The sequence below is a fragment of the Doryrhamphus excisus genome, chromosome 2 (assembly GCF_030265055.1).
Source record: "Doryrhamphus excisus isolate RoL2022-K1 chromosome 2, RoL_Dexc_1.0, whole genome shotgun sequence".
NCBI classification, from domain to species: Eukaryota; Metazoa; Chordata; class Actinopteri; order Syngnathiformes; family Syngnathidae; genus Doryrhamphus; species Doryrhamphus excisus.
This window is the reverse complement of record NC_080467.1, coordinates 21,799,748-21,809,823: the sequence shown is the minus strand read 5'-3', so window position 1 is coordinate 21,809,823 and position 10,076 is coordinate 21,799,748. Positions and strand designations below refer to the sequence as shown.

Below are 10,076 nucleotides of genomic sequence, written 5' to 3'. Positions count from 1 at the left end.
CTGCTCTTGCCTGACAGCAGAGGGCGCTGTTTGACACTTTTTGCTGGAGTCTAGTTTGTCCTGCGTCGACTTCAAATAGGATCTTTTCAGTTGCCCTGGCAGCTTTCGGCCATACTACACTGAAAACGCCCGATCTCGGAAGCTAAGCAGGGGCGGGCCTGGTTAGTACTTGGATGGGAGACAGCCTGGGAATACCAGGTGCTGTAAGCTTTTTATGGTTTCTGCTCTTGCCTGACAGCAGAGGGCGCTGTTTGCCACTTTTTACTGGAGTCTAGTTTGGCCTGCGTCGCCTTCAAATAGGACCTTTTCAGTTGCCCTGACTGCTTACGGCCATACTACCCTGAAAACGCCCGATCTCGTCCGATCTCGGAAGCTAAGCAGGGGTGGGTCTGGTTAGTACTTGGATGGGAGACAGCCTGGGAATACCAGGTGCTGTAAGCTTTTAATGGTGTCTGCTCTTGCCTGACAGCAGAGGGCGCTGTTTGACACTTTTTGCTGGAGTCTAGTTTGGCCTGCGTCGCCTTCAAATAAGATTTTTTCAGTTGTCCTGGCATCTTACGGCCATACTACCCTGAAAACGCCCGATCTCGTCCGATCTCGGAAGCTAAGCAGCGGCGGGCCTGGTTAGTACTTGGATGTGAGACCGCCTGTGTATACCAGGTGCTGTAAGCTTTTTATGGTTTCTGCTCTTGCCTGACAGCAGAGGGCGCTGTTTGACACCTTTTGCTGGAGTCTAGTTTGGCCTGCGTCGCCTTCAAATAGGATCTTTTCAGCTGCCCTGGCAGCTTACGGCCATACTACCCTGAAAACGCCCGATCTCGGAAGCTAAGCAGGGGTGGGCCTGGTTAGTACTTGGATGGGAGACCGCCTGGGAATACCAGGTGCTGTAAGCTTTTTATGGTTTCTGCTTTTGCCTGACAGCAGAGGGCGCTGTTTGACATGTTTTGCTGGAGTCTAGTTTGGCCTGCGTCACCTTCAAATAGGATCTTTTCAGTTGGTCTGGCAGCTTACGGCCATACTACCCTGAAAACGCCCGATCTCGTCCGATCTCGGAAGCTAAGCAGGGGTGGGCCTAGTTAGTACTTGGATGGGAGACCGCCTGGCAATACCAGGTGCTGTAAGCCTTTTATGGTTTCTGCTTTTGCCTGACAGCAGAGGGCGCTGTTTGACACTTTTTGCTGGAGTCTAGTTTGTCCTGCGTCGCCTTCAAATAGGATCTTTTCAGTTGCCCTGGCAGCTTTCGGCCATACTACCCTGAAAACGCCCGATCTCGGAAGCTAAGCAGGGGCGGGCCTGGTTAGTACTTGGATGGGAGACCGCCTGGGAATACCAGGTGCTGTAAGCTTTTTATGGTTTCTGCCGTTGCCTGACAGCAAAGGGCGCTGTTTGACACTTTTTGCCAGAGTCTAGTTTGGCCTGCGTCACCTTCAAATAGGATCTTTTCAGTTGATCTGGCAGCTTACGGCCATACTACCCTGAAAACGCCCGATCTCGTCCGATCTCGGAAGCTAAGCAGGGTCGGGCCTGGTTAGTACTTGGATGGGAGACCGCCTGGGAATACCAGGTGCTGTAAGCTTTTTATGGTTTCTGCTCTTGCCTGCCAGCAGAGGGCGCTGTTTGACACTTTTTGCTGGAGTCTAGTTTGGCCTGCGTCGCCTTCAAATAGGATCTTTTCAGTTGATCTGGCAGCTTACGGCCATACTACCCTGAAAATGCCCAATCTCGGAAGCTAAGCAGGGGTGGGCCTGGTTAGTACTTGGATGGGAGACCGCCTGTGAATACCAGGTGCTGTAAGCTTTTTATGGTTTCTGCTCTTGCCTGACAGCAGAGGGCGCTGTTTGACACTTTTTGCTGGAGTCTAGTTTGGCCTGCGTCACCTTCAAATAGGATCTTTTCAGTTGACCTGGCAGCTTACGGCCATACTACCCTGAAAACGCCCGATCTCGGAAGCCAAGCAGGGGCGGGCCTGGTTAGTACTTGGATGGGAGACCGCCTGGGAATACCAGGTGCTGTAAGCTTTTTATGGTTTCTGCTCTTGCCTGACAGCAGAGGGCGCTGTTTGACACTTTTTGCTGGAGTCTAGTTTGGCCTGCGTCGCCTTCAAATAAGATTTTTTCAGTTGTCCTTAAAGCTTACGGCCATACTACCCTCAAAATGCCCGATCTGGTTCGATCTCGGAAGCTAAGCAGGGGCGGGCCTGGTTAGTACTTGGATGGGAGACCGCCTGGGAATACCAGGTGCTGTAAGCTTTTTATGGTTTCTGCTCTTGCCTGACAGCAGAGGGCGCTGTTTGACACTTTTTGCTGGAGTCTAGTTTGGCCTGCGTCGCCTTCAAATAGGATCTTTTCAGTTGCCCTGGCAGCTTACGGCCATACTACCCTTAAAACGCCCGATCTCGTCCGATCTCGGAAGATAAGCAGGGGCGGGCCTGGTTAGTACTTGGATGGGAGACCGCCTGGAAATACCAGGTGCTGTAAGCTTTTTATGGTTTTTGCTCTTGCCTAACAGCAGAGGGCGCTGTTTGACACTTTTTGCTGGAGTCTAGTTTGGCCTGCGTCGCCTTCAAATAGGATCTTTTCAGCTGCCCTGGCAGCTTACGGCCATACTACCCTGAAAAGGCCCGGTCTCGTCCGATCTCGGAAGCTAAGCAGGGGCGGGCCTGGTTAGTACTTGGATGGGAGACCGCCTGGGAATACCAGGTGCTGTAAGCTTTTTATGGTTTCTGCTCTTGCCTGACAGCAGAGGGCGCTGTTTGCCACTTTTTGCTGGAGTCTAGTTTGGCCTGCGTCGCCTTCAAATAGGACCTTTTCAGTTGCCCAGACAGCTTACGGCCATACTACCCTGAAAACGCCCGATCTCGTCCGATCTTGGAAGCTAAGCAGGGGCGGGCCTGGTTAATACTTGGATGGGAGACTGCCTGGTAATACCAGGTGCTTTAAGCTTTTTATGGTTTCTGCTCTTGCCTGACAGCAGAGGGCGCTGTTTGACACTTTTTGCTGGAGTCTAGGTTGGCCTGCGTCGCCTTCAAATAGGATCTTTTCAGTTGCCCTGGCAGCTTACGGCCATACTACCCTGAAAACGCCCGATCTCGTCAGATCTCGGAAGCTAAGCAGGGGCGGGCCTGGTTAGTACTTGGATGGGAGACCGCCTGGGAATACCAGGTGCTGTAAGCTTTTTATGGTTTCTGCTCTTGCCTGACAGCAGAGGGCGCTGTTTGACACTTTTTGCTGGAGTCTAGTTTGGCCTGCGTCGCCTTCAAATAAGATTTTTTCAGTTGTCCTTAAAGCTTGCGGCCATACTACCCTGAAAACGCCCGATCTCGTCCGATCTCGTCTGATCTCGGAAGCTAAGCAGGGGTGGGCCTGGTTAGTACTTGGATGGGAGACCGCCTGGGAATACCAGGTGCTGTAAGCTTTTTATGGTTTCTGCTCTTGCCTGACAGCAGAGGGCGCTGTTTGACACTTTTTGCTGGAGTCTAGTTTGGCCTGCGTCACCTTCAAATAGGATCTTTTCAGTTGACCTGGCAGCTTACGGCCATACTACCCTGAAAACGCCCGATCTCCGAAGCTAAGCAGGGGCGGGCCTGGTTAGTATTTGGATGGGAGACCGCCTGGCAATACCAGGTGCTGTAAGCTTTAATGGTTTCTGCTCTTTCCTGACAGCAGAGGGCGCTGTTTGACACTTTTTGCTGGAGTCTAGTTTGGCCTGCGTCGCCTTCAAATAAGATTTTTTCAGTTGTCCTTAAAGCTTACGGCCATACTACCCTCAAAACGCCCTATCTCGTTCGATCTCGGAAGCTAAGCAGGGGCGGGCCTGGTTATTACTTGGATGGGAGACCGCCTGGGAATACCAGGTGCTGTAAGCTTTTTATGGTTTCTGCTCTTGCCTGACAGCAGAGGGCGCTGTTTGACACTTTTTGCTGGAGTCTAGTTTGGCCTGCGTCGCCTTCAAATAGGATCTTTTCAGCTGACCTGGCAGCTTACGGCCATACTACCCTGAAAACGCCCGATCTCGGAAGCTAAGCAGGGGTGGGCCTGGTTAGTATTTGGATGGGAGACCGCCTGGCAATACCAGGTGCTGTAAGCTTTTTATGGTTTCTGCTCTTGCCTGACAGCAGAGGGCGCTGTTTGACATATTTTGCTTGAGTCTAGTTTGGCCTGCGTCGCCTTCAAATAGGATCTTTTCAGTTGACCTGGCAGCTTACGGCCATACTACCCTGAAAACGCCCGATCTCGTCTGATCTCGGAAGCTAAGCAGGGGCGGGCCTGGTTAGTACTTGGATGGGAGACCGCCTGGGAAAACCAGGTGCTGTAAGCTTTTTATGGTTTCTGCTCTTGCCTGACAGCAAAGGGCGCTGTTTGACACTTTTTGCCAGAGTCTAGTTTGGCCTGTGTCACCTTCAAATAGGATCTTTTCAGTTGACCTGGCAGCATACAGCCATACTACCCTGAAAACGCCCGATTTCGTCTGATCTCGGAAGCTAAGCAGGGGCGGGCCTGGTTAGTACTTGGATGGGAGACCGCCTGGGAATACCAGGTGCTGTAAGCTTTTTATGGTTTCTGCTCTTGCCTGACAGCAGAGGGCGCTGTTTGACACTTTTTGCTGGAGTCTAGTTTGGCCTGCGTCGCCTTCAAATAGGATCTTTTCAGTTGATCTGGCAGCTTACGGCCATACTACCCTGAAAACGCCCGATCTCGGAAGCTAAGCAGGGGTGGGCCTGGTTAGTACTTGGATGGGAGACCGCCTGGCAATACCAGGTGCTGTAAGCCTTTTATGGTTTCTGCTCTTGCCTGACAGCAGAGGGCGCTGTTTGACACTTTTTGCCAGAGTCTAGTTTGGCCTGTGTCACCTTCAAATAGGATCTTTTCAGTTGACCTGGCAGCTTACAGCCATACTACCCGGAAAACGCCCGATTTCGTCTGATCTCGGAAGCTAAGCAGGGGCGGGCCTGGTTAGTACTTGGATGGGAGACCGCCTGGGAATACCAGGTGCTGTAAGCTTTTTATGGTTTCTGCTCTTGCCTGACAGCAGAGGGCGCTGTTTGACACTTTTTGCTGGAGTCCAGTTTGGCCTGCGTCGCCTTCAAATAGGATCTTTTCAGTTGATCTGGCAGCTTACGGCCATACTACCCTGAAAACGCCCGATCTCGTCCGATCTCGGAAGCTAAGCAGGGGTGGGCCTGGTTAGTACTTGGATGGGAGACCGCCTGGCAATACCAGGTGCTGTAAGCCTTTTATGGTTTCTGCTCTTGCCTGACAGCAGAGGGCGCTGTTTGACACTTTTTGCTGGAGTCTCGTTTGTCCTGCGTCGCCTTCAAATAGGATCTTTTCAGTTGCCCTGGCAGCTTTCGGCCATACTACCCTGAAAACGCCTGATCTCGGAAGCTAAGCAGGGGCGGGCCTGGTTAGTACTTGGATGGGAGACCGCCTGGGAAAACCAGGTGCTGTGAGCTTTTTATGGTTTCTGCTCTTGCCTGACAGCAGAGGGCGCTGTTTGACACTTTTTGCTGGAGTCTAGTTTGGCCTGCGTCACCTTCAAATAGGATCTTTTCAGTTGACCTGGCAGCTTACGGCCATACTACCCTGAAAACGCCCGATCTCGTCCGATCTCGGAAGCTAAGCAGGGTCGGGCCTGGTTAGTACTTGGATGGGAGACCGCCTGGGAATACCAGGTGCTGTAAGCTTTTTATGGTTTCTGCTCTTGCCTGCCAGCAGAGGGCGCTGTTTGACACTTTTTGCTGGAGTCTAGTTTGGCCTGCGTCGCCTTCAAATAGGATCTTTTCAGTTGATCTGGCAGCTTACGGCCATACTACCCTGAAAATGCCCAATCTCGGAAGCTAAGCAGGGGTGGGCCTGGTTAGTACTTGGATGGGAGACCGCCTGTGAATACCAGGTGCTGTAAGCTTTTTATGGTTTCTGCTCTTGCCTGACAGCAGAGGGCGCTGTTTGACACTTTTTGCTGGAGTCTAGTTTGGCCTGCGTCACCTTCAAATAGGATCTTTTCAGTTGACCTGGCAGCTTACGGCCATACTACCCTGAAAACGCCCGATCTCGGAAGCCAAGCAGGGGCGGGCCTGGTTTGTACTTGGATGGGAGACCGCCTGGGAATACCAGGTGCTGTAAGCTTTTTATGGTTTCTGCTCTTGCCTGACAGCAGAGGGCGCTGTTTACACTTTTTGCTGGAGTCTAGTTTGGCCTGCGTCGCCTTCAAATAGGATCTTTTCAGTTGCCCTGGCAGCTTACGGCCATACTACCCTGAAAAGGCCCGGTCTCGTCCGATCTCGGAAGCTAAGCAGGGGCGGGCCTGGTTAGTACTTGGATGGGAGACCGCCTGGGAATACCAGGTAATGTAAGCTTTTTATGGTTTCTGCTCTTGCCTGACAGCAGAGGGCGCTGTTTGCCACTTTTTGCTGGAGTCTAGTTTGGCCTGCGTCGCCTTCAAATAGGATCTTTTCAGTTGCCCTGGCAGCTTACGGCCATACTACCCTGAAAAGGCCCGGTCTCGTCCGATCTCGGAAGCTAAGCAGGGGCGGGCCTGGTTAGTACTTGGATGGGAGACCGCCTGGGAATACCAGGTGCTGTAAGCTTTTTATGGTTTCTGCTCTTGCCTGACAGCAGAGGGCGCTGTTTGCCACTTTTTGCTGGAGTCTAGTTTGGCCTGCGTCGCCTTCAAATAGGACCTTTTCAGTTGCCCTGACAGCTTACGGCCATACTACCCTGAAAACGCCCGATCTCGTCCGATCTCGGAAGCTAAGCAGGGGCGGGCCTGGTTAATACTTGGACGGGAGACCGCCTGGGAATACCAGGTGCTTTAAGCTTTTTATGGTTACTGCTCTTGCCTGACAGCAGAGGGCGCTGTTTGACACTTTTTGCTGGAGTCTAGTTTGGCCTGCGTCGCCTTCAAATAGGATCTTTTCAGTTGCCCTGGCAGCTTACGGCCATACTACCCTGAAAACGCCCGATCTCGTCCGATCTCGGAAGCTAAGCAGGGGTGGGCCTGGTTAGTACTTGGATGGGAGACCGCCTGGGAATACCAGGTGCTGTAAGCTTTTAATGGTTTCTGCTCTTGCCTGACAGCAGAGGGCGCTGTTTGACACTTTTTGCTGGAGTCTAGTTTGGCCTGCGTCGCCTTCAAAATAAGATTTTTTCAGTTGTCCTTAAAGCTTACGGCCATACTACCCTGAAAACGCCCGATCTCGTCCGATCTCGTCTGATCTCGGAAGCTAAGCAGGGGTGGGCCTGGTTAGTACTTGGATGGGAGACCGCCTGGGAATACCAGGTGCTGTAAGCTTTTTATGGTTTCTGCTCTTGCCTGACAGCAGAGGGCGCTGTTTGACACTTTTTGCTGGAGTCTAGTTTTGCCTGCGTCACCTTCAAATAGGATCTTTTCAGTTGACCTGGCAGCTTACGGCCATACTACCCTGAAAACGCCCGATCTCGGAAGCTAAGCAGGGGCGGGCCTGGTTAGTACTTCGATGGGAGACCGCCTGGGAATACCAGGTGCTGTAAGCTTTTTATGGTTTCTGCTCTTGCCTGACAGCAAAGGGCGCTGTTTGACACTTTTTGCCAAAGTCTAGTTTGGCCTGCGTCACCTTCAAATAGGATCTTTTCAGTTGACCTGGCAGCTTATGGCCATACTACCCTGAAAACGCCCGATCTCGTCCGATCTCGGAAGCTAAGCAGGGTCGGGCCTGGTTAGTACTTGGATCGGAGACCGCCTGGGAATACCAGGTGCTGTAAGCTTTTTATGGTTTCTGCTCTTGCCTGCCAGCAGAGGGCGCTGTTTGACACTTTTTGCTGGAGTCTAGTTTGGCCGGCGTCGCCTTCAAATAGGATCTTTTCAGTTGATCTGGCAGCTTACGGCCATACTACCCTGAAAACGCCCAATCTCAGAAGCTAAGCAGGGGCGGGCCTGGTTAGTACTTGGATGGGAGACCGCCTGTGAATACCAGGTGCTGTAAGCTTTTTATGGTTTCTGCTCTATCCTGACAGCAGAGGGCGCTGTTTGACATGTTTTGCTGGAGTCTCGTTTGGCCTGCGTCACCTTCAAATAGGATCTTTTCAGGTGACCTGGCAGCTTACGGCCATACTACACTGAAAACGCCCGATCTCGTCCGATCTCGGAAGCTAAGCAGGGGCTGGCCTGGTTAGTACTTGGATGGGAGACCGCCTGGGAATACCAGGTGCTGTAAGCTTTTTATGGTTTCTGCTCTTGCCTTACAGCAGAGGGCGCTGTTTGACACTTTTTGCTGGAGTCTAGTTTGGCCTGCGTCGCCTTCAAATAGGATCTTTTCAGCTGCCCTGGCAGCTTACGGCCATACTACCCTGAAAACGCCCGATCTCGGAAGCTAAGCAGGGGCGGGCCTGGTTAGTATTTGGATGGGAGACCGCCTGGCAATACCAGGTGCTGTAAGCTTTTTATGGTTTCTGCTCTTGCCTGACAGCAGAGGGCGCTGTTTGACACTTTTTGCTGGAGTCTAGTTTGGCCTGCGTCGCCTTCAAATAAGATTTTTTCAGTTGTCCTTAAAGCTTACGGCCATACTACCCTGAAAACGCCCGATCTCGTCCGATCTCGGAAGCTAAGCAGGGGTGGGCCTGGTTAGTACTTGGATTGGAGACCGCCTGGGAATACCAGGTGCTGTAAGCTTTTAATGGTTTCTGCTCTTGCCTGACAGCAGAGGGCGCTGTTTGACACTTTTTGCTGGAGTCTAGTTTGGCCTGCGTCGCCTTCAAAATAAGATTTTTTCAGTTGTCCTTAAAGCTTACGACCATACTACCCTGAAAACGCCCGATCTCGTCCGATCTCGTCTGATCTCGGAAGCTAAGCAGGGGGGGGCCTGGTTAGTACTTGGATGGGAGACCGCCTGGGAATACCAGGTGCTGTAAGCTTTTTATGGTTTCTGCTCTTGCCTGACAGCAGAGGGCGCTGTTTGACATGTTTTGCTGGAGTCTCGTTTGGCCTGCGTCACCTTCAAATAGGATCTTTTCAGGTGACCTGGCAGCTTACGGCCATACTACACTGAAAACGCCCGATCTCGTCCGATCTCGGAAGCTAAGCAGGGGCTGGCCTGGTTAGTACTTGGATGGGAGACCGCCTGGGAATACCAGGTGCTGTAAGCTTTTTATGGTTTCTGCTCTTGCCTTACAGCAGAGGGCGCTGTTTGACACTTTTTGCTGGAGTCTAGTTTGGCCTGCGTCGCCTTCAAATAGGATCTTTTCAGCTGCCCTGGCAGCTTACGGCCATACTACCCTGAAAACGCCCGATCTCGGAAGCTAAGCAGGGGCGGGCCTGGTTAGTATTTGGATGGGAGACCGCCTGGCAATACCAGGTGCTGTAAGCTTTTTATGGTTTCTGCTCTTGCCTGACAGCAGAGGGCGCTGTTTGACACTTTTTGCTGGAGTCTAGTTTGGCCTGCGTCGCCTTCAAATAAGATTTTTTCAGTTGTCCTTAAAGCTTACGGCCATACTACCCTGAAAACGCCCGATCTCGTCCGATCTCGGAAGCTAAGCAGGGGTGGGCCTGGTTAGTACTTGGATTGGAGACCGCCTGGGAATACCAGGTGCTGTAAGCTTTTAATGGTTTCTGCTCTTGCCTGACAGCAGAGGGCGCTGTTTGACACTTTTTGCTGGAGTCTAGTTTGGCCTGCGTCGCCTTCAAAATAAGATTTTTTCAGTTGTCCTTAAAGCTTACGACCATACTACCCTGAAAACGCCCGATCTCGTCCGATCTCGTCTGATCTCGGAAGCTAAGCAGGGGGGGGCCTGGTTAGTACTTGGATGGGAGACCGCCTGGGAATACCAGGTGCTGTAAGCTTTTTATGGTTTCTGCTCTTGCCTGACAGCAGAGGGCGCTGTTTGACACTTTTTGCTGGAGTCTAGTTTTGCCTGCGTCACCTTCAAATAGGATCTTTTCAGTTGACCTGGCAGCTTACGGCCATACTACCCTGAAAACGCCCGATCTCGGAAGCTAAGCAGGGGCGGGCCTGGTTAGTACTTCGATGGGAGACCGCCTGGGAATACCAGGTGCTGTAAGCTTTTTATGGTTTCTGCTCTTGCCTGACAGCAAAGGGCGCTGTT

The 10,076-nt window shown here is 52.1% G+C and overlaps 22 non-coding genes and 22 pseudogenes across 22 annotated transcripts; all 44 read left to right on the top strand.

Moving 5' to 3' along the window:
- The first annotated feature begins 101 nt into the window (after window positions 1-101).
- On the top strand, window positions 102-210 carry LOC131123886 (5S ribosomal RNA; annotated as a pseudogene).
- A 112-nt stretch (window positions 211-322) lies between these two features.
- On the top strand, window positions 323-441 carry LOC131121244 (5S ribosomal RNA). The gene has a single exon (XR_009127779.1). It is a non-coding gene; the product is annotated as a 5S ribosomal RNA (ribosomal RNA).
- A 112-nt stretch (window positions 442-553) lies between these two features.
- On the top strand, window positions 554-672 carry LOC131122903 (5S ribosomal RNA; annotated as a pseudogene).
- Window positions 673-784: 112 nt separating this feature from the next.
- LOC131122137 (5S ribosomal RNA) lies at window positions 785-893 on the top strand (annotated as a pseudogene).
- Window positions 894-1,005: 112 nt separating this feature from the next.
- Window positions 1,006-1,124, top strand: LOC131121235 (5S ribosomal RNA). The gene has a single exon (XR_009127771.1). It is a non-coding gene; the product is annotated as a 5S ribosomal RNA (ribosomal RNA).
- Window positions 1,125-1,236: 112 nt separating this feature from the next.
- On the top strand, window positions 1,237-1,345 carry LOC131122888 (5S ribosomal RNA; annotated as a pseudogene).
- A 112-nt stretch (window positions 1,346-1,457) lies between these two features.
- On the top strand, window positions 1,458-1,576 carry LOC131121306 (5S ribosomal RNA). The gene has a single exon (XR_009127822.1). It is a non-coding gene; the product is annotated as a 5S ribosomal RNA (ribosomal RNA).
- A 112-nt stretch (window positions 1,577-1,688) lies between these two features.
- On the top strand, window positions 1,689-1,797 carry LOC131123582 (5S ribosomal RNA; annotated as a pseudogene).
- Window positions 1,798-1,909: 112 nt separating this feature from the next.
- LOC131122726 (5S ribosomal RNA) lies at window positions 1,910-2,018 on the top strand (annotated as a pseudogene).
- Window positions 2,019-2,130: 112 nt separating this feature from the next.
- LOC131121683 (5S ribosomal RNA) lies at window positions 2,131-2,249 on the top strand. Its single transcript, XR_009128181.1, has one exon. It is a non-coding gene; the product is annotated as a 5S ribosomal RNA (ribosomal RNA).
- A 112-nt stretch (window positions 2,250-2,361) lies between these two features.
- Window positions 2,362-2,480, top strand: LOC131120930 (5S ribosomal RNA). The gene has a single exon (XR_009127473.1). It is a non-coding gene; the product is annotated as a 5S ribosomal RNA (ribosomal RNA).
- Window positions 2,481-2,592: 112 nt separating this feature from the next.
- Window positions 2,593-2,711, top strand: LOC131121193 (5S ribosomal RNA). Its single transcript, XR_009127727.1, has one exon. It is a non-coding gene; the product is annotated as a 5S ribosomal RNA (ribosomal RNA).
- Window positions 2,712-2,823: 112 nt separating this feature from the next.
- LOC131123179 (5S ribosomal RNA) lies at window positions 2,824-2,942 on the top strand (annotated as a pseudogene).
- Window positions 2,943-3,054: 112 nt separating this feature from the next.
- LOC131122768 (5S ribosomal RNA) lies at window positions 3,055-3,173 on the top strand. The gene has a single exon (XR_009128654.1). It is a non-coding gene; the product is annotated as a 5S ribosomal RNA (ribosomal RNA).
- A 112-nt stretch (window positions 3,174-3,285) lies between these two features.
- On the top strand, window positions 3,286-3,414 carry LOC131121583 (5S ribosomal RNA; annotated as a pseudogene).
- A 112-nt stretch (window positions 3,415-3,526) lies between these two features.
- Window positions 3,527-3,635, top strand: LOC131123753 (5S ribosomal RNA; annotated as a pseudogene).
- Window positions 3,636-3,746: 111 nt separating this feature from the next.
- LOC131122222 (5S ribosomal RNA) lies at window positions 3,747-3,865 on the top strand. Its single transcript, XR_009128592.1, has one exon. It is a non-coding gene; the product is annotated as a 5S ribosomal RNA (ribosomal RNA).
- A 112-nt stretch (window positions 3,866-3,977) lies between these two features.
- Window positions 3,978-4,086, top strand: LOC131123087 (5S ribosomal RNA; annotated as a pseudogene).
- Window positions 4,087-4,198: 112 nt separating this feature from the next.
- Window positions 4,199-4,317, top strand: LOC131123196 (5S ribosomal RNA). Its single transcript, XR_009128697.1, has one exon. It is a non-coding gene; the product is annotated as a 5S ribosomal RNA (ribosomal RNA).
- A 112-nt stretch (window positions 4,318-4,429) lies between these two features.
- On the top strand, window positions 4,430-4,548 carry LOC131121001 (5S ribosomal RNA). The gene has a single exon (XR_009127541.1). It is a non-coding gene; the product is annotated as a 5S ribosomal RNA (ribosomal RNA).
- A 112-nt stretch (window positions 4,549-4,660) lies between these two features.
- Window positions 4,661-4,769, top strand: LOC131123156 (5S ribosomal RNA; annotated as a pseudogene).
- Window positions 4,770-4,881: 112 nt separating this feature from the next.
- Window positions 4,882-5,000, top strand: LOC131121136 (5S ribosomal RNA). The gene has a single exon (XR_009127671.1). It is a non-coding gene; the product is annotated as a 5S ribosomal RNA (ribosomal RNA).
- Window positions 5,001-5,112: 112 nt separating this feature from the next.
- Window positions 5,113-5,231, top strand: LOC131120598 (5S ribosomal RNA). Its single transcript, XR_009127148.1, has one exon. It is a non-coding gene; the product is annotated as a 5S ribosomal RNA (ribosomal RNA).
- A 112-nt stretch (window positions 5,232-5,343) lies between these two features.
- LOC131123482 (5S ribosomal RNA) lies at window positions 5,344-5,452 on the top strand (annotated as a pseudogene).
- A 112-nt stretch (window positions 5,453-5,564) lies between these two features.
- LOC131121188 (5S ribosomal RNA) lies at window positions 5,565-5,683 on the top strand. The gene has a single exon (XR_009127722.1). It is a non-coding gene; the product is annotated as a 5S ribosomal RNA (ribosomal RNA).
- Window positions 5,684-5,795: 112 nt separating this feature from the next.
- Window positions 5,796-5,904, top strand: LOC131123580 (5S ribosomal RNA; annotated as a pseudogene).
- Window positions 5,905-6,016: 112 nt separating this feature from the next.
- Window positions 6,017-6,125, top strand: LOC131123165 (5S ribosomal RNA; annotated as a pseudogene).
- Window positions 6,126-6,236: 111 nt separating this feature from the next.
- LOC131122112 (5S ribosomal RNA) lies at window positions 6,237-6,355 on the top strand. The gene has a single exon (XR_009128525.1). It is a non-coding gene; the product is annotated as a 5S ribosomal RNA (ribosomal RNA).
- A 112-nt stretch (window positions 6,356-6,467) lies between these two features.
- LOC131121192 (5S ribosomal RNA) lies at window positions 6,468-6,586 on the top strand. Its single transcript, XR_009127726.1, has one exon. It is a non-coding gene; the product is annotated as a 5S ribosomal RNA (ribosomal RNA).
- Window positions 6,587-6,698: 112 nt separating this feature from the next.
- On the top strand, window positions 6,699-6,817 carry LOC131121753 (5S ribosomal RNA). Its single transcript, XR_009128249.1, has one exon. It is a non-coding gene; the product is annotated as a 5S ribosomal RNA (ribosomal RNA).
- Window positions 6,818-6,929: 112 nt separating this feature from the next.
- On the top strand, window positions 6,930-7,048 carry LOC131120837 (5S ribosomal RNA). Its single transcript, XR_009127383.1, has one exon. It is a non-coding gene; the product is annotated as a 5S ribosomal RNA (ribosomal RNA).
- Window positions 7,049-7,161: 113 nt separating this feature from the next.
- LOC131121260 (5S ribosomal RNA) lies at window positions 7,162-7,290 on the top strand (annotated as a pseudogene).
- A 112-nt stretch (window positions 7,291-7,402) lies between these two features.
- Window positions 7,403-7,511, top strand: LOC131122560 (5S ribosomal RNA; annotated as a pseudogene).
- Window positions 7,512-7,623: 112 nt separating this feature from the next.
- Window positions 7,624-7,742, top strand: LOC131120785 (5S ribosomal RNA). The gene has a single exon (XR_009127331.1). It is a non-coding gene; the product is annotated as a 5S ribosomal RNA (ribosomal RNA).
- Window positions 7,743-7,854: 112 nt separating this feature from the next.
- LOC131123805 (5S ribosomal RNA) lies at window positions 7,855-7,963 on the top strand (annotated as a pseudogene).
- A 112-nt stretch (window positions 7,964-8,075) lies between these two features.
- Window positions 8,076-8,194, top strand: LOC131120805 (5S ribosomal RNA). Its single transcript, XR_009127351.1, has one exon. It is a non-coding gene; the product is annotated as a 5S ribosomal RNA (ribosomal RNA).
- Window positions 8,195-8,306: 112 nt separating this feature from the next.
- Window positions 8,307-8,415, top strand: LOC131123307 (5S ribosomal RNA; annotated as a pseudogene).
- A 112-nt stretch (window positions 8,416-8,527) lies between these two features.
- LOC131120677 (5S ribosomal RNA) lies at window positions 8,528-8,646 on the top strand. Its single transcript, XR_009127227.1, has one exon. It is a non-coding gene; the product is annotated as a 5S ribosomal RNA (ribosomal RNA).
- Window positions 8,647-8,759: 113 nt separating this feature from the next.
- On the top strand, window positions 8,760-8,888 carry LOC131121916 (5S ribosomal RNA; annotated as a pseudogene).
- A 112-nt stretch (window positions 8,889-9,000) lies between these two features.
- LOC131120804 (5S ribosomal RNA) lies at window positions 9,001-9,119 on the top strand. The gene has a single exon (XR_009127350.1). It is a non-coding gene; the product is annotated as a 5S ribosomal RNA (ribosomal RNA).
- A 112-nt stretch (window positions 9,120-9,231) lies between these two features.
- LOC131123306 (5S ribosomal RNA) lies at window positions 9,232-9,340 on the top strand (annotated as a pseudogene).
- Window positions 9,341-9,452: 112 nt separating this feature from the next.
- On the top strand, window positions 9,453-9,571 carry LOC131120676 (5S ribosomal RNA). The gene has a single exon (XR_009127226.1). It is a non-coding gene; the product is annotated as a 5S ribosomal RNA (ribosomal RNA).
- Window positions 9,572-9,684: 113 nt separating this feature from the next.
- On the top strand, window positions 9,685-9,813 carry LOC131121914 (5S ribosomal RNA; annotated as a pseudogene).
- Window positions 9,814-9,925: 112 nt separating this feature from the next.
- Window positions 9,926-10,034, top strand: LOC131122559 (5S ribosomal RNA; annotated as a pseudogene).
- The last annotated feature ends 42 nt before the right edge of the window (window positions 10,035-10,076 follow it).